The 24,325-nt window shown below is 43.3% G+C and overlaps 1 non-coding gene across 1 annotated transcript; it reads left to right on the top strand.

Moving 5' to 3' along the window:
- The first annotated feature begins 14,123 nt into the window (after positions 1-14,123).
- Positions 14,124-14,230, top strand: LOC112089465. The gene has a single exon (XR_002901103.1). It is a non-coding gene; the product is annotated as a small nucleolar RNA R71 (small nucleolar RNA).
- Positions 14,231-24,325: the final 10,095 nt, after the last annotated feature.

Genomic DNA, 24,325 nt, shown 5'->3' with positions numbered 1-24,325 from the left:
CTAGATGCGGCTTGTTACTGGATAAAGTCAGGAGATGCCAAACCGACAAGGTCAAAAGATGCCTAGACTACAAGGCAAGACAGTGCCTAGAAAATGAGCCGAGACGATGGCTAGGAGACAAGGCAAGAGGATGCCTAGGCGACGAGGCAAGGTGACGCCTAGCCGACAAGCCGAGATGATGGCTAGGTGATAATGAAAGAGGATGCCTAGCCGCTAATCCGAGTTAATGGCTAGGCGACAAGGCAAGAGGATGCTTACGCGACGAGGTAAGATGATGCCTAGCCGGCAAGCCGATGATGGCTAGGCGATGATACAAGATGACGCCTAGGCGACGAGCCAATGATGACTAGGCGATAATGAAAGAGGATGCCTAGGCGCTAAGCCGAGTTAATAGCTAGGTGACAAGACAAGAGGATGCTTACACGACGAGGTAAGATGATGCCTAGACGACAGGCCGATCATGGCTAGGCGATGATACAAGATGACGCCTAGGCGACGCGGCGATGATGGCTAGGCGATAATGAAAGAGGATGCGGCTAGGCGACAAGGCAAGAGGATGCCTAGGTGACAAGGTAAGATGATGCCTAGGCGACGAGCCGATGATGGCTATGCAATAATACATGATGACGCCTAGCCGACAAGGCAAGATGATGCCTAGACGACGAGTCGAGATAATGCATGGTCGACAAGCCGAGATAATGCCTAGGCATTGAGCCGACATAATGTCTAAGAGACAAGGCATGGTGATGCCTAGGCAACGAGCTGATGATGGCTAGGCGACGAGATGATGCCTAGCCGACGAGGCAAGATGATGCCTAGGCAAAAAAGGCAAGATGATGCCTAGGCGACGAGCCGAGATAGTGCCTAGGCGACGAGCCAAAATAATGCCAAGGCGACGAGCTGAGATAATGCCTAGGAGACAAGGCGAGGTGATGCCTAGGCAATGAGTACAGTAAAATGATGCCTAGGTGACGAGCGAAGATAATGCCTAGGCGACGAGGCGTCTTTGTTTAGATGACGCCGGGCCATGTTTAGTGATAACGACGAGGCGTTTTTCGTTGGACAATGTCGAGCCGTGTTTAATGATAACGATGTGGCATTTTCATTAGATGATGCCGAGCCGTGTATAACGACGAGGAATTTTGTTTTTTATTAACCAAAGACGATTTCGGGCCGTTCATTGAGATTTATCCATTCTATCCCTAAGAGAGGTCCTCATTGAGGTGAGCTGTTTTAGATTGTTTTGAGAAAGGATCTCCGACTAACGCCGAAGTATTTTTCAAGTAAGTGATGTGTTTTATAGGCCTTGTTCTCTTTGAGAGACTGATCGTTCGTGAGGAAAAGTCGGGAGTTGCAGTCAAAGTGTTTAGCTTGAGCCTGTTTTTTCTTGCCGAGTCGTTAGCTCAGGGTTTCTCATTGACGAGGCAAAAGTTCAAGAGGATATAGTGTTCTCTTTGGAATATGACTACGGTGTTCCCGAGAGGGTGAGTGTGTTTTGCCGGGTTTTAGGAGTTCACTTCGGTTTTAGAGAAAGCGATGTAGTCTCGACTTATAATCTCGTGTGCGATAGTGAACTGTGGCGACCGATACATTTTTGGTCTGAAATTTGTATAGCGCGCTTAATTTTTATCCATAGTTGATGTAACTTGCACCCTCATCCTAGGAAAGGTGGTAAAAGTCTGTTTAGAGAACTTTTTATTTGTTGTCCCGTTGTGGCCAGCAAAGAGACGAGGCGTACGGTGTTTGGATACCAAAATAAAACTTTGCCGAAGCAATGCAAGATCAATGAAAATAAAGTGCTTGTAAAACAAGTAAAATGTTTAGCCGACGTAAAACAAGTTAATAAAAGACTAGCCGAAGTGAAAGCAAGTGATAACTAAGAGTTTTCAAGGCTCTTTGTAGAGGTTATCAATCCCCTGTCTTGTAGTACAAGGGGTTTATCAATCCATATGTGGTGTTAGGCACTAAACTATATGATCAGATTCTTAATTCAAGCAAACAAGAGTGGTTTTGATTATCTGATGACAACTAGAAACTTAAAAACAGGATTGAAGACTAATGACAATGACAAATGATATGAATATGATATGATGGAGGCATGAGATTCTAGACATGATAGTTGGTTAGGATGCTTTGGTGCTAAACTAGAAATGCTAATGACAATGATGAGACATGATTGAAATGATTAAGAACTCTAATCTAGGTTAATCCTCTCATGAAGGTATTAACCCCTATACTAATCCACTTTTAAACCAAATCATCATTTGTGAAATATGAATCAATATGCATTAATAAACAGTTCTAATGATCATTCAAGCAAATAACAATACATCATCATGCAGCAAAATGCTTAAACCTCTAATACAACTCTTTCAGGAATTTCATCAAACACTTTTGGTGCATGAAATTCCCAGAATCTAGATCTCAAGTGATATGCAAGGATCTAGCATAGAGAACAGCTGTTTAGAGAAATGAATCAATGAATCTAGCCCTAAGCACTCCTTATCTAACACTTTAGCACCCTAACCTACACATCTAGAACCTCATTAAGGTGACTACTCACTAATCATACTAATCTCTCTTAAACCTTTGCAAGTTGAGAAGATTGGCATGATTAATGATGATAAATAGAGATGGAGATGATAGATAAAAGGGAAAACACTTCTTTAAATCGATTTTAAACTCAAAAGCAAGGTATAACAAGTGGTTTTTCACCAAAGAAGGAAAAGAGACTAAAAATGGGATAAAAGTTCTCTCCAAATTAGGTCTAAAAACTATTTATTGGAGCCTTAAACGAACCGGGTCAGCCCGGAACAAACCGGGTACTGACCCGGCCTTGGTGGGTAATAGATGAGTTTGCCACGGTCCAGCATGTTCTTGGTCAGGCCGTGGCAAGTGACCGTGTCAAAGTCTTGTTCACGTGTTCTTGGATAAATCTTGGTGCCACGGTCTAGCAAGTCTGGTCCAATACCCGTGGCAATTGGTCGTGTCGAACGCCGAAAGTTTGTGAAAACTTGCCATGGTCAAGTCCTAGACCGTGGCATTCAGACCGTGTCAATCGCCGAAAGTATGTAAAAAGTTGCCACGGTCAAGTCCTAGACCGTGGCATTGAAACCGTGTCAAGTGCCGAATGCTTGTAAAGTCCTTTCCAGCCAAATGTTACTTTGCCACGGTCATGTGTAGACCGTGGCATGAAGATCGTGTCAAAAACCGAATGTATGTAAAAAGTTGCCACGGTCAAGTCCTAGACCGTGGCATTGAAACCGTGTCAAGTGCCGAATGCTTGTAATGTCCTTTCCAGCCAAATGTTATTTTGCCACGGTCAAGTGTAGACCGTGGCATGAAGATCGTGGCATCTTTCACTTAGCTCGCATCGTTAAGGGCTGCTTGGACCACTTCGCATTCCAGAAGGCTTAACCTCCAGGATATTTGTCCGAATTGTGTGATTCTGGTTTCAGAGGACAGAAGACTCATATATCTCCAACTTTGGTGAAGGAAGCTTCGGTGCTTGGGAAGTGGAAGGCTTCCTGGACGGCTCATCTTCGCAGTATATTTACACGATCAGAGAGAGGCGTCTAGACATGTGTCCATTCCGGAAACGTTATCTTCCTGCTTATAGCTCCGAATTGAATGATCCTGGACGCTCTAGAAAGAGGACTCAAATATCTCTGATTCTCATGAAGGCCCCGGAAAGTGAATCGGCCTGGAAGTGCATCGTCCTTCGCATTCTTCAGAGCTCATTGGGTCGGTCCAAAACGGCAGCGAGACAGGAGTTTCTTCCGACGAGCTTAACTTTCTGCTCACGCGTCCGAATTCCATGATTCTACTTGCTCTGGAACCGTGATCCAATCCTCTCCAACTTTGATGAAGCACGCGACAACTGAATCGGACCGGAAGGTTCCCCGGACAGGCGATTTCGGAAACATGTCTGCACCCGGAGATTTTGGCCGAGAAATCCTTTAGCCGGTACGCGTTTTGGCCGATAAAATCCACTCGCGGTACGTGAGAATGGCCGAGAAAAACCTTCCTGGTGCGCGAGAATGGCCGAGAACCTCTAAAAACCCAGTTTTGCCATTTTTCAACCCTTGATCACCATTTCTCTTCATGGATCCATCTCTTCAACTCCAAATAGCTCCAATTGCACCTGATAAACACTCAAAACATGCAAAGACTCATTGGGACCTAATGCATCTCCTACGTCCTAAAACAAACCCTAAGGACCTAAAATGCATGGAATAAGATATGCTTTGGAATGGAATATACAACCTAAATGATGCAAATTATGAACATATCAACTCCCCCACACTTGTCCTTTGCTTGTCCTCAAGCAAATAAGAACAAATGAGAGAGAGAGGTTGAATGCATGGGAGTTCACATTTCCTTTTTGAGAGAAGTGATCACAATGAGAATTCAAGTTCATGCTCAATTATGCATTGCAAAGCCATACTCAGATATATATCAACTCAACAAGGAATCTCCACAAGTTCTTCTCTCTCTTAACTCTTTCACATTCATTAAGCTTTTATCAGGTGAATCTCATGATGCAATGTTTAAACAAGCTAGCTTGGCTAGGGAGAGGCTATGAGATTAAAATGATCTCATTAGTGTTCAAGTGGGTTTAATGCAGCAAAGGGATCTCTCTATGAATGATCAAACTTTGGCAGAATGCTAACGGTAAAAAGCAACCTATGCATACAAGGGCAAAGACTCATCACACCCCACCCTCTACTCAAAGCTTTCTCACTTGTTCACTCTCTCAAGAACCTCACTTTTCACACTTATCTTCCTCTCACTAGGGGCCTTACTTTTCACTTTCACTCTCAAGTCTTGGAGTTCAAACTTTACACAGCTCTTTTTCTTTTGCAACCTCTAGCCTCTTTTTTTCTTTCTTTTCAAAACATTTGAGCTCTTTTGGCTTCTTTTCCTTTCTTTTTACTTAGAGGCTAGACACTTTCTTTTCAACACACCAGAGCTCACTTTCTTTAACTCAAAACTCCAAGACTGATTTCTTTTTCTATCATTCCCCTAGCCATTTCCACTCTCTCTTTTCCACTCATCTCACCTTTTTCCACTCACCTCTTTTCCCCCACACTTATTCCTTGCCAACACTCTCAGTTCCTTGATGTTGGAACACAGCACTCAATGAGACCTGCCCTTTTCGCTCTAAACCTAACTCTTTCTGCTAAGTTTGATCCAAGGTGGCCTTTCAATTCACACACAAACGTTGGCTTGAAAGAAGGATGGGTTCAAGGTGAGGGAACTGATCCATGATGCGGATTCAGCTACTTGAGCTAAGGAAAAAGGGTGGTAAAAACAATGGTTCTAGCTCAAGTATGTATGTCGGTATCCACAAGCTTTTTCAACAATGCATCACAAAGATATTTTCAAGTCAAGTTGAAGGTTCTCACTTAATTAGAGTTGAGTTCAATTCAAACTTGCTTCTCAGATTCAGATAGTTTCAGACTTTGCAAGCACAGAAAAAGATTCACAAGCATATTCAGTTCAAGTTCTCAAAGTGATGTACTCTCTAGAAAACCTATCATTACTCCTTGCAAGATGCAACCTACATGAAGATGCAATCTAGACTCAATCCTAAAAATGAGAATGCAACTACATGATCATATTTTTTGTGAAAAGTTTTCAGATTTTTCAATTTTTTTGGTTTTTTTATATGCACTTAAATGAGACTATATGAATGCATGCAAGAATGTGACTCAAGACTTCAAAGTAAAAAATAAGAACAGAGAAAACATGATTAGTAAAAGATGAAACTCCTCCCCCACATTTAAATAACACAGTCTCTTGTGTTATAAAAGCATGAGAAAGGAGTTAAAAACAAAGCAAACAAGTAAAATGCAAAATGGAAAAGAAAATCTACATGCATATATACAGAGTTTTGAGTGTTTACCTCAATCACTGAGGTCTGATCCCAGGTAGTGGGATGGGTTGGAGGTGGAACATGATGGAGTTGAGTATATAGGTGGGATGCTCTCAGGTGAGTCTGGTAACAACGCTGTGGCCGGGTTCACCCAATCTTCTTTTCCTGGTGGTAACACAAGGTCACGAGCAGCTGAGCTTTCTCCCACATCTTCTCTTGTTTCTTGTTTGGGTGAGGTGGCTGGGGCTGTGAGTTTCTTAACCTTCTTCTTAAGCTGCCTAACACAGTCAACGAGCTTGTGGATCGTTTTGTCTTGCCATTTGCACCATTTCTGAAGGCTGTTAACTCTGGAATACAGCTTCCTTGTGTGATAATCAGGCTCACCCCAAAAGTAAGGATCAAAGTGATACCGGCCTGCTCCCATCCTTCTTTCAAAATCTCTTGGCTCCTCATTCTCACAACCAGCGGTCCTAGTTGTGTCCTCCTCTTCAACTGGCTCTTTACCCTTGGAACTTGCTGTCCTCTTGCATTTGCGGATTGGAGGGTGAATGGCTGGGTTGTAGAGCTGATCCTTTAAAATAATAAAGGAGACATTGTGCCGTTCTGTGAGAGTTGTGATGGCTGGGTATGGCAACAGAACTTGAACTTTCTCATCTTGTAAGAGCTTGAAGTTGTACAAGAAGTTGTCACCATTGCTTTCTTCCAAGAACTTAACTTTGGTGAGTGTAGCTTCATCAATCAACTCATGCCTGACCTCAACATCATCAAAGACAAAACCTCTTGCTTTCAGAATCTTTGTCACTAGCCATCCATTGTGCAACTTAGTGAGCTTCTTTCTTTTACCCTCACTCCAAGCAATGTCCTTGTATATCAGCATATGGCGTGCCAAGAATGCACCACCAGTAGGGATGTAGTGTGGGAGATGATATTTTCTCTTGCTCTTCAAATGACTGATGAGAGGATGTAAGCCCATACCCAGAAGTTACATATCAGCTAGATGCACCACACCATCATTGTGCTTGGTAAAGAACATTTGGCAAAGCACCTTGTGAGCATAGCGGATGGCTGAGTTTCTTATCCATGAACTCTTGCATCTTCCTCCCCTGAGGCTCCCAAAAGCAATTGTATCCCACAGGTCAGTAATCATGTGATCAGGGTATGTGAACTTCAATGACTCACCCTGTGTAGGTCTTGAGAATGCAAAGATCTCATCTAATTCCTTGAAGCTCACTTGGTATTGTGTACCATTGATTGTGAACTCTATATGCCCAAGATCATTTCCCTCCATGATCCTCTGATCTCTTGGGCCATATCCACAAACTTCAAGGGATGCAAGGAACTCTTGTGTTACACCATCATGAGCCACATCTTTCATCTCAAAGAATCCACCAAATCCCATGTTGTTAAAAATGAGCTGAACCTCTTCAAGAATCCCCATCTTTTTCAGCAGCTCCATGTCAGGGAACTTGGTTTGCAGCACCTTTACATTCTTGAACACAGCAAAGTAGTCATCAAAAGTTGGTTCTTTGTCCTCAGGTTCTGCATTGGGATTTCAGGATCACTCTCTGTTTCTTCTTCATCCTCAGCCACAGCCACCTCTTTTCCTGCCCTGTGAACAACCTCAACCAGTGCCAGTTCTTTACCAGAAGTCTTTGAAGTAGAGGCATTTGTTTTCTTTGGTGCAGCCACACTCTTTGCCTTCTTCTCAGCGGGATCCTTTGGCTTCCTCTGTTTCTTCTGTTTCTTGAAAACTTTATGCCCAAAAGGCATAATCTGATCCTCTGAAGCTCCTGCTTTCTCTTTTTTTGGTTTCTCTATGGCTGTTGCTCTTTTTGTTCCTCCCATCCTGCTTTTTCTCAAATAGCTGTGAGCACCAAAACAAGAGAATAACAAAAATTTTCCGAAAACTTCACCGAGTTCATTTTCACTAGAAAAGAATGTTTCTTAGGCTGATTAAAAACTCAATAAACTCAAAGAAATGGCAAGAAGCAATGCACACAAAGAGTTCAGCTTGAAACACAATTTCTAAAAAATCGAGATACTTGGTGAATTTCAAGAAATTTCAAAAAAAAAATTCCAAGAACAGGTTATTCTCACGCAAGATCCATGCATTTCCTATCCATTCTACTTGCACAATACTCACAAAATGATTCCAAGGTATCAAGGGGCCTATTAAAATCGATTCCATTTATTTTCCTGTTCATGAACAGTACACTAAGACATGGAAAACGTGAGTTTTAACAGACTAAATTTCTTGGAATCTTCAGGTTTCGAGTGAAAAACGATTGTGCAGCAAGAAACTAGACGGATTACGAGTTCAATGCAGTTGGAATTTCTCAATTTGGTGCAAGAACGAGAGAGATATGAGTGTTTAAAGCTCAAGAAATGGTGAGAAAGGAAGCAAACTCGTGAAGAAGAAGACTCGGTGGGACACAGCTGTATTGGCGCGTTCTTTGACCGGTCAACGTCCGTACGGTCAACATTTTTCAAAATTTGGTCGCGCCCTCGTTGACCGTGGCACGTGACCGTGTCAAAAACGTGTGTGTGCTTCCTCTTTGCCGCGGCCTGGGTCGTCTCGTGTCTCTTGACCGTGGCAATCCCTGAATGTTGGCTTCTTTTCTCCTTGCTTTGCCACGGCCTGGCTTCTTCCCGTGTCATCTAACCGTGTCAAAGTCCGAGCCTTTGTCTTTCCATCCTTGTTTTGCCACGGCCAAGTCCCGAACCTGTGTCTAGTAGCCGTGTCAAAACCCGAGCCCAAGGTTCATTCTTCTTGCCTTTGCCACGGCCTAATCTTTAACCGTGTCTTCTAACCGTGGCAAACCCCGAAGGTTTGCATCTTTTTGCCACGGCCGCCTGCGTTCCATGTCTCCTGGCCGTGTCAAAGCCCGAACCAGGTCCATTCCTCATTTCTTTTTGCCACGGTCACCTGTGATCCGTGTCTTCCCACCGTGGCAATCACCGAACTCTTGCTTCTTTTGCCACGGCCAGGCTTTGAGACCGTGATTCATTCCCTGTGGCTTAGCTAAGAAGCTTGCCACGCCCTGGTATCTGACCGTGGCTGGTGACCATGCTCAGGGCCGAGCCTAGGTTTGTGCCCACTCATTCATTTCTTTTCATCTTTTGTTCACTTTCCAAGGGTCCAAACTCAAACCTGTACCCTGTAGACACTAAACAAACCCATCAAAACATCCTTAAACATAAAAAAGAAAGAAATCAAAAGATCAAAAGCATATTTACAAAAGGATAAGCTTGGGGTGTCTCCCAAGAGCACTTTGTTTAAAGTCTCTAAGTTTGACTTTGGAAACCTGTTTAACAGGCTGGTGGTGGATCAAGAAGGTGAACTGATGTAGCTTCCTCCTTCTTTTGTGAAACCAGATAAGGCTTGATCCTCTGGCCATTCACCACAAACTGTTGACCATTCTTTCCTTCTAAGACAATAGCACCATATGGTCTCACTTCAAGAACTTTAAAAGGTCCAGACCATCTAGACTTAAGTTTTCCAGGAAACAACTTAAATCTAGAGTTGAACAGCAACACCAAATCTCCTTCCTTGAACTCCCTTTTCAGAATCTGTTGATCATGCAGAGCTTTGGTCTTCTCCTTATAGATCTTTGAGCTCTCAAAAGCTCCAAGCCTTATCTCTTCAAGTTCATGGAGTTGAATGACCCTTTTTTCTTGAGCTGTCTTGATATCAAAGTTCAGCAACTTCACAGCCCACAAAGCCTGGTACTCCAACTCAACAGGAACGTGGCAGATCTTCCCTTATAGCAGATTGAAAGGTGATGTCCCAATAGGAGTTTTAAAGGCAGTCCTATAGGCCCACAATGCATCATCTAGCCTTTTGCTCCAATCTTTTCTGCTTGAGCTAACAGTCCTCTCAAGAATGGCTTTGATCTGTCTATTAGATACTTCAACCTGGCCACTAGTTTGAGGATGATAAGGAGTAGCTACCTTGTGTTTCACTCCATGTTTTCTCAGCAAACCCTCCAAAGTCTTGTTCACAAAATGAGATCTTCCATAAGAGATAACAACCCTTGGAACTCCAAATCTTGGGAAGATAATGCTCTTGAACAGCTTCACCACAACCTTGGAATCATTGGTAGGGGAAGCAATGGCCTCAACCCATTTGGACACATAGTCCACAGCAACAAGTATATAATGATTCCCATAGGATGAAATGAAGGGCCCCATAAAGTTAATCCCCCAGCAATCAAAGATCTCAACTTCTAGAATTGGGTTTTGAGGCATCTCACTCCTCTTTGATATGTTCCCATGCCTCTGACAGGCATCACATGCTGAAACAACTAACTGAGCATCTTTGAACATTGTGGGCCACCAAAACCCATTCTGAAGAACCTTTGCCACAGTCTTGAATGCTCCCATGTGACCCCCAAAAGCTGAACCATGACACTCCTCTTCAGCAAGACACCTTCTATACAGCTGATATTTGTTTAGGACATAGAGGTAAGGCTCATCCCAATGGTATCTCTGGACATCTCTGAAGAATTTCTTCCTGTGGTAAGCATCTAATTCAGGTGGCTCCACCCCACAGGCAAGATAGTTCACTATATCAGCAAACCAGGGCATCCTCTTCTCTTGAATGCTATCTACTTCTTCAAACTCCAAGTAAGAATGGAGGACCATCAGTGATTCCTCAGAAAGACTGTCATCAAGAGGCACTTCAGAATCTATTCTCAACCTAGAGAGATGGTCTGCAGCTCCATTCTCTATCCCCTTTTTATCTTGTACTTCCATATCAAACTCATGAAGTAGAAGGACCCATCTCAATAGTCTTGGCTTAGCATCCTTCTTTGTCATCAGATACCTGAGGGCTGCATGATAAGTATATACAATGACTTTTGATCCCACCAGGTAGCTTCTGAATTTATCAAAGGCAAAGACTATTGCCAACATTTACTTCTCAGTGGTAGCATACTTATCTTGGGCAGAATCAAGTGTTCTACTGGCATAGTAGATGACATGAAGCTTCTTATCCTTCTTCTGGCCAAGTACAACCCCAACTCCAAAATCAGATGCATCTGTCATAACCTCAAAAGGAAGGGACCAGTCTGGTGCCTAAACTATTGGTGCACTGACTAATGCATCCTTGATCAACTTGAAGGCCTCTTCACATTCAGCATCAAAGATGAACTCAACTTCTTTACACAACAGCCTTTTCAAGGGCCTGGCAATTCTTGAGAAGTCTTTGATAAATCTTCTGTAAAACCCTGCATGCCCAAGGAAACTCCTTATCCCTTTGACTGAAGTGGGAGTTTGCAGATTCACCATCACTTCCACCTTTGCTCTGTCAAAATCTATGCCCTTTTTAGATATCTTGTGCCCAAGAACGATTCCTTCCTGCACCATGAAGTGGCATTTCTCCCAGTTCAACACCAAGTTATGCTGCTCACATCTCTCCAAGACCTGTGACAAATTAGAGAGACAATCCGAGAAGGAGGAGCCATAGACACTAAAGTCATCCATGAACACCTCCACCGTCTCTTCAATGATGTCAGATAAGATATGAATCATGCAACGTTGAAATGTGGCAGGGGCATTACAGAGACCAAAAGGCATTCGCCTGTATGCAAATGTGCCATAAGGGCATGTGAATGTTGTTTTCTCTTGATCTCGGGGATCTATGGGAATTTGGAAGAACCCCGAGTACCCATCGGGAAAACAAAAGAAGGGGTGGTTTGCAAGCCGCTCTAACATCTGATCAATGAAAGGCAAAGGAAAATGATCCTTTCTAGAGGCTGCATTGAGCTTTCTATAGTCTATACACATTCTGTGTCCTGTGACAGTCCTAGTAGCTATCAGCTCATCCTTCTCGTTTTTAACCACTGTGATCCCACCCTTCTTGGGCACAACATGAACAGGAGACACCCATATTGAGTCAGAGATTGGGTAAATTATCCCTGCCTCAAGAAGTTTTAGTATCTCCTTCTTAACCACTTCCTTAAGGTTGGGGTTAAGACGTCGTTGATGCTCAATAGAGGACATAGATTGGTCCTCTAGGTGTATCCTGTTGGTGCAAATGTCAGGAGAGATCCCTCTAATATCAGCCAAAGAATATCCTATGGCTCTCCTGAACTTTCTTATCTCACTAAGCAATGCACTCTCTTGATGCTCTAATAAGCTATCATTGATGATTACTGGATATGTGGAATTTAAGCCCAAGAATGCATACCTGAGCCCTGTTGGTAGAGGCTTGAGCTCAACAAGGGGTGCATCAGCCTCATTCCAATCCTTTTCCAAGCTGCATTGGCTCATTTCTGCTCCTTTGATATCCAAGACCTCAGAGCCACTTTGTTCCAGTTCCAAAAACCTTGTCTCAGGACCCAGCTCTCTAGCATTGTCCAAATACAACTTGTACCCTTCACTTGCTTCTGCTAAAAGCCCATTGTCTCCTTGTTCTTGAGTTAGAGCAGCTTGAAGAGGATCCTCAGTGTTCAGCTCCTCAAGCAACTCATCAGCCAACTGATCCATTGTCTCCACATAGAAACATTGACCTTCAATGGTGGGTTTCTTCATCATCTCATTCACATCAAACTTGAGCTTTTCAGACCCAAGTTGAAGCTCTATTATCCCACCTCTCACATCAATAATAGCTCCTGCAGTTGCCAAGAATGGCCTGCCCAAGATAAGAGGATCAACTGGTTCTTCATCCATTTCCAGCACAACAAAATCTGTTGGAACCTCAAAACCACTTATCTTAACAGGTAGATCTTCCAACATACCAACAGGCAATCTAACAGATCTATCTGCAAGGATAAGAGAAATCCCTGCAGGTTTGAAGACTCTAAAGCCCAGCTTCTTTGCTATGGAGAATGGCATCAAGCTCACTGATGCTCCTAGATCACAAAGACATCCAGAGAATAGAAGAGGTCCAATGGCACAAGGCAGTGTGAAACTCCCTGGATCAGTTAACTTTCTTGGTATGGACTTCTTCTGAATGCTAGCACTGCATTCATGACTTAGTACCACCATGCCTTGAAGTTCTTTAGTCTTCTTCAAAATGGCATCCTTCAAGAACTTCCCCATCTTTGGCATCATTAAGAATGCATCAATGAGAGGCATAGTGAGTGGTGTCTCATTGAGTGCCTTCTCAAATACAGCTCTTGCCTTGTCCACAAGCTGCTTCTTAAATCTCCCTGGAAATGGGAGCTTGGGTTGGTATGGAGGTAATGGCACATATACCTTTTCTGGTTCAGGTTCCTTTGCTACCTCTTTACCCTTTTCTTTCCTTGGTTTCTCAGCAACTTGATCATCTTTTAAGGCTGTCTCCCCCTCAGTTTGATCATTGTCCTCAATGATCACATTGTTGTTCTGAATACCAGGTAACTCCTTTCCACTCCTCAGTGTAATGGCCTTAGCATATTCCTTGGGGTTGGGTTCTGGTTTTCCAGGTAGGTGACCTTGGTTCCTTGAGCTTGAGGCCTGGTTCTGCTTTAGTTCCTTGATTTCCTACTGCATGGCTGCATTCTGGCTTGCAAAGATCTGTTGACCCTGAAGTAGTTGTTGCAGAATACCAACCATATCTGTCCCCATCTATGGCTGCTGAACCTATGGTGGTTGAAACTGTTGTTGAACCAGGGCCTGCTGTTGGAACTGTGGAGGACCAAACCCTGGTGGTGCCTTTTGCTTCTGTGAACTGAAACTAGGACCTTGAAATGGTTGCTGTTGCTGACCAAAACCTTGATTCTGAGCAAACTGATTTTTGGGTTGAAAAGACCCTTGAAAATTGTTCTTGAGAACAAAGTTCTGTGGAGCTTGAGAATTGGGATAGACTTGATCTTGTGGGTTAGCTTCATTGGTGTTCCTGTAAGAAAGGTTAGGATTGGCATTACCATACCGATATCTCCGGAACCTCTGATTCCCAATGTAGCTAAGCTCCTCTTGGGTAAGACCTTCTTCACTTATGTTCTCAAAGATTTGAGAAGGTTCCTCATATTCTCCAACAAAATGCATTGGCTTCTGAGTGGTGTATTTCAGCTAGTCCAATTCACTTCTCAACTCCTTAACTTCCCTAGTGAGCCTCTGTTCTGAGCTTGAACCTTCAGATCTATTTGATCTGTCATAGTCTTCACCATAAGTATCATTGCTCAATGCTAAGTTCTCCATTAGCTCTAAAGCAGCATGTATCTCCTTTCCTAGAAATTTCCCATTGGAGGCAGTATCCAGCTGGTTTCTAATCTTGGGAAGAGCTCCTCTATATAGTGTGCTGAGAAGGGAAGCCTCACTAAACCCATGGTGTAGGCATTGGTTTGTGTAGCTCCTGAATCTCTCATATGCTTCACCAAAACTCTCATTGCTGTGCTGAGTGAAGCTAGAGATTTGGTTCCTCAGTTTTTCAGTTCTTGAGGTGGAGAAGAACTTAGATAGGAAGGCTTGCTTGCATTGCTCTCAGGTTTGAATGGAGCCTCTTGGAAGATTCTTCTACCATTGGTGAGCTTTGTCACCAAGACTGAAGGGAAATAATCTTTGCTTGAAGCTGTCTTCTGAAACTCCATTAATCTTAGTCAGGTCACACACCTTATCAAATTGATCCAAGTGTTCCAAGGGATCTTCCATTGCTAATCCATGGAACTTTGAGTTCTGGACCATATTCAACAAAGATGCCTTCACTTCAAAGTTGTTGTTTTGCACAGGTGGTGCCTGAATTCCAGCTCCATATTGATGAGCATTGGCCCTGTCATTCTCTCCAACATAGACTTGTGGTTGCTCATATCTTCTTTGCTGGTGTTGGAAGGGCTGGTGTTGGTGGTGCACCTGTTGTTTTTGCTGTACATTGGCCTGATGCCTCTGTTGATGAGCTGGAGCTTGTCCCTGGTGGACATAAGCTTGTTGTTGATGCACCTGTTCCTGATGAACATTACCCTGATGTAACCCTTGACCAAATCCATTACCAGCTCCATTACCCTGAGCCTGTTGCTCCTGAACCGGTTGTTCTATATCCATCACATGCTCTCTTTGTTCTTCCATATCAGCCTGATCAATCTGTCTTCCACGTCTGTCCCTTCTCCTCCTTGGTACCAAAAGATTGATGTTGTCGTTGAGAGGGAAAGGTGGACCTCAGCTTCTTGATCTAGACCTGGTGTTCATGCACCTGAAATCACAAACAGAACTTGAAAGTAATCAGTAAAAACAAAAAGGAAAGCACTTGATCTCAAGAACAGATCAGAGCTTAATGCTAAACAAACCACAATTCGGCAACGGCGCCAATTGATAACTAAGAGTTTTCAAGGCTCTTTGTAGAGGTTATCAATCCCCTGTCTTGTAGTACAAGGGGTTTATCAATTCATATGTGGTGTTAGACACTAAACTATGTGATCAGATTCTTAATTCAAGCAAACAAGAGTGGTTTTGGTTATCTGATGACAACTAGAAACTTAAAAACAGGATTAAAGACTAATGACAATGACAAATGATATGAATATGATATGATGGAGGCATGAGATTCTAGACATGATAGTTGGTTAGAGTGCTTTGGTGCTAAACTAGAAATGCTAATGACAATGATGAGACATGATTCAGATGATTAAGAACTCTAATCTAGGTTAATCCTCTCATGAAGGTATTAACCCCTATACTAATCTATTTTCAAACCAAATCATCATTTGTGAAATATGAATCAATATGCATTAATAAACAGTTTTAATGATCATTCAAACAAATAACAATACATCATCATGCAGCAAAATGCTTAAACCTCTAATACAACTCTTTCAGGAATTTCATCAAACACTTTTGGTGCATGAAATTCCCAGAATCTAGATCTCAAGTGATATGCAAGAATATAGCATAGAGAACAGCTGTTTAGAGAAATGAATCAATGAATCTAGCCCTAAGCACTCCTAATCTAACACTTTAGCACCCTAACCTACACATCTAGAACCTCATTAAGGTGACTACTCACTAATCATACTAATCTCTCTTAAACCTTTGCAAGTTGAGAAGATTGGCATGATTAATGATGATAAATAGAGATGGAGATGATAGATAAAAGGGAAAACACTTCTTTAAATCGATTTTAAACTCAAAAGCAAGGTATAACAAGTGGTTTTTCACCAAAGAAGGAAAAGAGACTAAAAATGGGATAAAAGTTCTCTCCAAATTAGGTCTAAAAACTATTTATTGGAGCCTTAAACGAACCGGGTCAGCCCGGAACAAACCGGGTACTGACCCGGCCTTGGTGGGTAATAGATGAGTTTGCCACGGTCCAGCATGTTCTTGGTTAGGCCGTGGCAAGTGACCGTGTCAAAGTCTTGTTCACGTGTTCTTGGATAAATCTTGGTGCCACGGTCTAGCAAGTCTGGTCCAATACCCGTGGCAAGTGGTCGTGTCGAACGCCGAAAGTTTGTGAAAAGTTGCCACGGTCAAGTCCTAGACCGTGGCATTCAGACCGTGTCAATCGCCGAAAGTACGTAAAAAGTTGCCACGGTCAAGTCCTAGACCATGGCATTGAAACCGTGTCAAGTGCCGAATGCTTGTAAAGTCCTCCCCAGCCAAATGTTACTTTGCCATGGTCAAGTGTAGACCGTGGCATGAAGATCGTGTCAAAAGCCGAATGTATGTAAAAAGTTGCCACGGTCAAGTCCTAGACCGTGCTATTGAAACCGTGTCAAGTGCCGAATGCTTGTAAAGTCCTTTCCAGCCAAATGTTACTTTGCCACGGTCAAGTGTAGACGGTGGCATGAAGATCGTGGCATCTTTCACTTGGCTCGCATCGTTCATCGCTGCTTGGACCACTTTGCATTCCGGAAGGCTTAACTTCCAGGGTATTGGTCCGAATTTTGTGATTCCGGTTGCAGAGGACAGAAGAATCATATATCTCCAACTTTGGTGAAGGAAGCTTCGGTTTTTGGGAAGTGGAAGGCTTCCTGGAGGGCTCATCTTCGAAGTGCATTTTCACGATCAGAGAGAGGCGTCTAGACATGTGTCCATTCCGGAAACGTTATCTTCCTGCTTATAGCTTCGAATTGAATGATCTTGGACGTTCTGGAAAGAGGACTCAAATATCTCTGATTCTCATGAAGGCCCCGGAAACTGAATCGGTTTGGAAGTTCACCGTCCTTCGCATTCTTCAGAGCTCGTCGGGTCGGTCCAAAACGGCAGCGAGACAGGAGTTTCTTCCGACGAACTTAACTTTCTGCTCACGCGTCCGAATTCCATGATTCTACTTGCTCTGGAACCGTGATCCAATCATCTCCAACTTTGATGAAGCACCCGACAACTGAATCGGACCGGAAGGTTCCCCGGACAGGCGATTTCGGAAACGTGTCTGCACCCGGAGATTTTGGCCGAGAAATCCTTTAGCCGGTACGCGTTTTGGCCGATAAAATCCACCCGCGGTACGTGAGAATGGCCGAGAAAAACCTTCCTAGTGCGCGAGAATGGTCAAAAACCTCCAAAAACCCAGTTTTGCCATTTTTCAACCCTTGATCACCATTTCTCTTCCTGGATCCATCTCTTCAACTCCAAATAGCTCCAATTGCACCTGATAAACACTCAAAACATGCAAAGACTCATTGGGACCTAATGCATCTCCTAAAATGCATGGAATAAGATATGCTTTACAATGGAATATACAACCTAAATGATGCAAATTATGAACATATCAGCAAGTGAATGAAAACTAGCCGAAGTGAAAGCAAGTGAACAAAAAAAACAAAGTGAAATAAATCTAGAGATACCTGACTTGACGAGCTAAAAATTTAAGAAATGGTGTAAGTATGGTGTATACGTACCTACTCCCCCCCCCTTTTTTAGGAAGGGGGATAGCTGAACCCATCCGAGGACGGGGTGCCTACGTATCCTTTGCAGGGATCAAGCCGTTCCGTAGTTCATGCTGGTCGTGGTGCATCCTTAGTGATAGTATTTATTCAGATCCGGAGTTAAAATTGAGCTCCGGATTGCTGCTTTCGTCGCTTCGTACTGCTCGTCTAAATTTTTCATTTCTTCCTCATTCATGACAAAGTCTGATGATCGATGCAGAGCGTCCTGAATTGTTTGCGGCGTATTCAGCGCCATTTCCCGTCGAAACTCCAATTTGTACCATAGGGATCGCTTTAGGGCTTCAAGGGCGGCTTTGTCACTTATTCCTTCTACTTTGGACAAAACAGGTTTGAACCTTGCCATGTAATCTCGAAGCGGTTTGTTAGGTCCTTGAGATAACGTCCATAGATCGAGTCCATGAACATCGAGTACTGCTTCAAGAACAAGGTGGAGAGCTGCTGGAAGCTGTTGATCGAATTACATTTTTGCCTTGAGAACCATTCTAGTGCGACCCCTTTGAGATGCTCTTCAAACAGCAGACAATAACCGGCGTCTTTTTTTTGCTTAGTCAGGTTAGCAGAGTTCCTCATGAAGGCTCGTCCCATTGCTATGAGGAACACCGTGATAGAAAAGGATCCTGACTTTTCCGGGCTCAGAGATCCTAGTCTCTGAGATCCTCGTCGTGAACGGGGTTCTTTAGGTTTCCTCGAGCATCCGATCAATCTCCTGCGTGGCACTTGTTGCATTATGCACTTGAGATTTCATGGTGCAACTCTTTGATCTCCAAGGTCTGCACGCGGGTCATTTTCCTAGGTGGGCGAGGTCGATCCTAGTCTTCTCTCCTCGGCTCGTCTTCATACTCTGCCTGCTCGACCCATTGGAGATTTTCCTTTTCCTCGGTTGGGTCGTTATCGTGAATTAGGTCGGCGACTTTGTTAGCTTGAATTCCATTTAGTGCCGAGGCGAGCTCTTCTTAACTTATCCGCCAAGCCGAGCTGTTTTGTTGCGAGTTCCTGGTTCTGTCGCTCTGCTGGGCGTCCACATCGATCACGTCGTTCTCCTCCTCATCGCCTCGTCGCCTTGAATTCTGACGAAGCGGGGGCGGCTCGGTCATGTTGACTCGGGTAGCTGCAGGAGTTTGTTTGCCGAGGGGACGAAACATTAGCGGAGCCATGTCATTTCTTATGCCTCTACCGGATGCTCCTGCAGGTGTCGAGAAATCGAAGCGTCTCCTGACTTTATCTCTCGGATCGGAGATCCTGGCTCTCTAAGTTGGGTGCCGTCTTTCGGCTGTCATTACGTCAAGTCTCTCCGTAATCGCCTCGTTCCTCTTGTCCTGCTCGTCGATTTTCTTCATCAACGTAACCATCATGTTTCGCATCTCTTGGGCTTCGGTGGTTGTCGTTGTCGTGCTTGCTGGTGGAGCGTATTTCTCCGCGCTGTTGTTGTTGTTGTTGTCGTCTCCGGGTGCGTCAGTTGCCATGTTCTTCGGATCTTTAGCTCTTGACGATATTGAGTAAAAAATTTTTGAGTCCCCACTGACGGCGCCAAATTGTGTGAGCCAAAATTCGCACAACCAAAAATTTGTTAAGGAAAACTTAAGAGATCTGAAATTTCTAGGGTTTATCGCAAGAACAGCAAGATCGAAGGAAGGTTTTTGTTGCTATGAAAGTGTTTAGTCTTTATTGCTTAGGGTTGCAAAAAGTTACATCATGAATTGTTTACAGCAACTATATATAGAGTCTATGAACCGCCTAGCCGAGAATCTCGGGAAAGATTTTCGGAATATTTCCCTTATCGCTTTGTGCGGACGCCGCCATAGCACTTTGCCTAGGGTTTTTATGGGCCTACGTCCTTTACGATCTTGGCTCATCTCATTGAAGAAGGACTGGATCAGCCCAACACGAAGAAAAGCGGCTCGGCCCGTTCTTCCTCTTGCTCAGCTCGGCCCACTCTTTGTTCCTCTCATGGCTCGGCCCATTTATCTTCTTCCACGGCTCGGCTCACTCGTCTAGGTGAGCACAGCTCGGCCCACTTGTTTCGTGGGACGGCTCGGCCCGCCCATATTCGGCGGGCAGCTGTTCCTCTTGCCAAATCCGTTTTCTCCAGTACTTAGTTATTTTTTAGATGGTTTTATCCGCTTGGGATGAAACCGACCCCAACAATACTCATGTTTAGCCCAGACATCTTCTTGCCATACGCGGAAACTCCCAGAACCTGGAGCTCTGATACCAGTTTGTTGTAACATATGCAAGAAGAAAACAGTAAACACAAAGATTGCACACCGAATCAACGTGGTTCACCATTGATGTGTTGGCTACATCCACGGGCAAAATAGACTGATTTTATTACGGAGACAGAAAGTTTTAGTATAAATCAGAGATTAGGTTAACATGGTTATTTATAGCATAAACCTTAGTTATACCTAATAGCAATAGGGCTCGCTCATTTAGGCCTATGTAAGAACCTTCATGCAGTGTGTAAACTTACACATGCAACCTCAAGATGCAGCATGTAAGCTTCAACATACTGCAAGTATCCTGCATACTTGATCGTGCAACCTGCATGCTTGATCGTGCAGGCTGCATGCTTGATCGTGCAGGCTGCATGCTTGATCGTGCAGCCTGCATGCATCAACGCCAATGCACCTTTCATGCATCTGCACGCATCAACGTTAGAAAGCTTCTACGTTTCAGGATTCAAGGCAAGTGCAGCTTGATGATGGACTAGTATCTACATGCAGCCCTATCTCTGTCGCTCTAAACTCAATACTTTTGACCGTGTCTACTAGAAAAAAGGCCTCACACATATGCACACACAAAGGGCTTTTGGGTTCAAAGACGGTTTGGTTAAAGGCAGAGAACTCTCTCAAGATGAGAGAACAGCTATTTGAGCTAGCAAGAGTGGAATAAAGGGATAAGAGAGCTCAAAAATTTTATGGTACCCATGAATTCCCAATGATATGCACAAACATGATAATTGGATTGTCAAATTATGGTTTTCACTTAAGCAAGGCTGGAGTTAATCACAACTTGATCCAACTAACACAGAAGCATTGAGACACTAGTTCCAAGCATGGTTCACCCTTGATTTGGAGCCCATTCTCTTGACAGCGCTAGCCAACACCTTCACTGTCTTCACCAGCTTCCTCATGTATTTTTCCTACCACTTGTTCCACCCATGAAGGTTCTTGGTTTGGTAATGAGCTCCTATGGTGGCATCATCAGGCATTTTACCATCATGAGAGTAAAAGTGGTATCTCTGATTCCCATAGACTTGGTGTGGTAAGACGGGCTCCTCATTGATCTGCTCTTGATCCCCATTAGCATCACCAGCTTGCGGTTTGAGAGTTCCTCTTCTTAACTTTTTGATGGGAGGGACGATCTCAGGGTTGTAGTGCTGCTTCTTGGTGACAATGAAGCTGATGTTCTTCTTGTCAGAGAGTGAAGTGAGAGAAGGATTAGGCAACAAGACTCCCACCTTCACATCTCCTGCAAGTGTGAGATTATAAGCAAAGGAATTTCCCTCAACACCTTCAACGTAAGTTGTCTTTGCAAGGTGAATCTCATCCATCAACCTGAAAGCTATGGGTTGTCCTCTCATCTCAACCCCCATGCGCAACAAGATGGGAGTGATCGAGCCTCCTATGTTTGCATAGATGGTTTCTTTGCCTTAGTAGTGAGAGCCCATTTCTTGATGGAAAGAAAATTCCTGACAAGAAGAGAGCCATTGTTGGACCTTGTGAGTCTCGATGGAAAGGCTATCCACTTTTGAATACTGGCATTAGGTGCTTGATGCCTTCATCAATAAGCATCAACTCCTCATCATAAACTGTTGAAAACTTCTTCTTCCCATAGAATGTCTGAGCCACAACCTTATGAACCATTCTTATCACTGGACTCTTGATGTTAACTGCCTTGCTTACACCACTAGAGTAATCACTTTCCAACAGCCCACCATAGCTGCATCATATCTGTCCCATAGTATCTCAGCTTCTTTGTGAAAGTTTTCCCATCCACTTGAAACCCAAAGCATTCGCTGATCTCTCTAAATGTCATCTCATATCTCTCCTTGCCAATATTGAATTGGACCCAAACCCATCTGCTCTTTCAGCTGGTCCTTCATCATTGTAGAAATTCACTTGCAAAGATGCAAGGAATTGGCAAGTGAGCTCCTTGTAGGAGGGATGAGGCATCTCCATCAGATTTCCAAGACTAATGTTGTGGAGCACAACTCTCACCTCTTCATAGATCCCAAGTTTTCTTAACACATCAACATCAGGGAACCAAGTCTCTTCAAGAGTCACACCTTTGAGCTTCTTGAGATAGTCAGAGTAAGTGGCTGGCTTTGGTTTGTGTTTCTTCACCACCTTCTTTTTCTTTTAAGAAACAACACTGATCAAGCAACATTGAGCTCTTCTTCACTTAGCTCCTCAATTGAGATCCTCTCAGCTCTTTTCTATTTCTCTAGTGCTCTTGAGCTTGCAGCCGCAGCTTTTCCCTTGCTTTTAGACCTAGCAACAAACGCCTGAGTCTGTTCTCCTAAACCAGAACCTATTGCTTTCCCATTGGCTTTTCTTGGAAGCTTTGGTAGCAATTCTGGGTTTCCTCTTCCCATGGTACCTGATTCAAAAAATTTCTCAAACAAAGCAATGAGTCTTTAGAGAAATAATCTCTTGGTATTTTGAAAATAATTTTTACTGGCTATGGAATCAGTATAAACAATTCAAGCAAAATCAAATCAAGCAATCCCAAGAAACACCAAGAGATCTCACTTCAAAACAATTTTCTAAAATCCACATTTCAGCTCAAGAACAACAAGTTCTAAAGAGAGTCTAAAATCAGGATTCAAGAATCAAATGAGCACAAGTGCGTTCATTCATCGCTACCCACAACCTAAAATCCAAGGTTCTAACTCAAATTCAAGCAAATTCTCATTTCCAGAAAACATTCTTCAAGAAGCTTGATGAGTAGAGGTTTTTAGGCTCTAGCAAAGGTCATCAAACCCTTAGCTGTTGTAGCATAAAGGATTTATCAGTCCAATGTGTGGTAGACACTAGAATGTAAGACAATCTCTTAATTCAAGCAAAATGGTGAAGTTTGTTGGTAACTGATGCTTAAAACAAGATGAAAATTACAACGAAGACAAGTGATTAAGTAAACTAAGCAAGGAAAATACTTTGAGCAAGATGAGATGATATGAAATGATGGAAGCATGAGATTCTAGACATGATAGTTAGCTAGGGTGCTTTGGTACTAAACTAGGAATGCTAATGACACTAATGAAACATGATTCAAGTGATTTAGGATTCTAATCAAGCCTCAATCTTTCCCAAGCATCAAGACACAAATCAAGCCATTTCACATACCCAATCATCATTGGAGATCAAACAACAAGACAGCATTAAGAATCAATCCTAAGTGATCATTTATGCAAATAATAAACATTATTATGGCATTAATGCATCAACCTCTAATATAGTTCTTTCAGAAATTTCATCAAATACTTTTGATGCATGAAATTCTCAGATTCTAAATCACAAGTGATGTGCAAGGATCTAGCATAGAGAACAGCTATTTAGAGAGATGAAAGCATGGATCTACCCCTAAGCACTCCTAATCTAACACTTTAGCACCCTAACCTACACATCTAGAACCTCATTAAGAACACTACTCACTAATCATACTAATCTCTCTTAAACCTTTGCAAGTAGAGTAGATTGGCATGATTAATGGATGGAAATGATGATAGAGAAGATAGATAAGATAGATTGCAGCTTTAAACACACAAAAGGTCTTTGATTTCTCTGGATTCAAACTCTCAAAAAACAGATATTTCTCTTCAAAGGAGTCTTTCACAGAAGAGGCAAAGAAATTAGGGAGAATAAAGCTTCGTCTTGGGAAAAAACCCTAAAACATATTTATAGTAAGTAACTTGGACCGGGTCAACCCAGGACAAACTGGGTACTGACCCGGTTTCAAATGGGTAAAATTCCAAGTGTGTGACTTGGTCAAGTGCTTCCCATCCCGCAGGCCTGAGACGCACAGCCATAGAAACAGTCTTGTGCGCCTTAACTCCTTCAGCCTCAATCGCATGCTCATCCCGGTCTGTTCTGCGCGTTTGTGTGCTGTTCAGGTCACCTGTTCTTTAACTCGCACACCAAGACGCAATCTGGAGAAAATATGTGTGCGAGTTGGTACTCTTTAGCTCCAAGTCGCATGCCCAACTTGCACAAATATGGGAGCAAGATCTTGCGAGTTAAAACTTTGTAGGTCAAGCAGCACTCCCTTCTCGGTCTTAACCGCGAACATATGTGCAGTTCAGATTCTTTTGGTCTCTAGCTCGCACACTCATGTAGCACAGGATTTCAAACATGTGTGCGAGATGGTCTACTTCACTCCCAAGTCGCAGGCCCAACTCGGTTTGATCAGCGAACATATGTGCGGTTCAGTCCATTGTTCGGCCATCTCGCATGCCCAAGTCGCACAGCTTGTGGACTTAGCCTATTTCAGCTTTATGGTCTTTTGTCTTACTCAGGGTTGCCTTGCCCGCACATCTTTAGTCATAGCTCATTTCCAGAATTCAATCTCTAAACGCTGCGAGTTAACCAAGTCGCAGAGCCGTCTCGCACAATCCAAGTCTTCTCAGACCACTTCGCATTCGGGGCAG

The sequence above is a fragment of the Eutrema salsugineum genome, unplaced genomic scaffold, assembly GCF_000478725.1.
Source record: "Eutrema salsugineum unplaced genomic scaffold, Eutsalg1_0 scaffold_12, whole genome shotgun sequence".
Lineage (NCBI taxonomy): Eukaryota > Viridiplantae > Streptophyta > Magnoliopsida > Brassicales > Brassicaceae > Eutrema > Eutrema salsugineum.
Note: the sequence above shows the minus strand (reverse complement) of the source record. Positions and strands in the feature narration are given on the sequence as shown.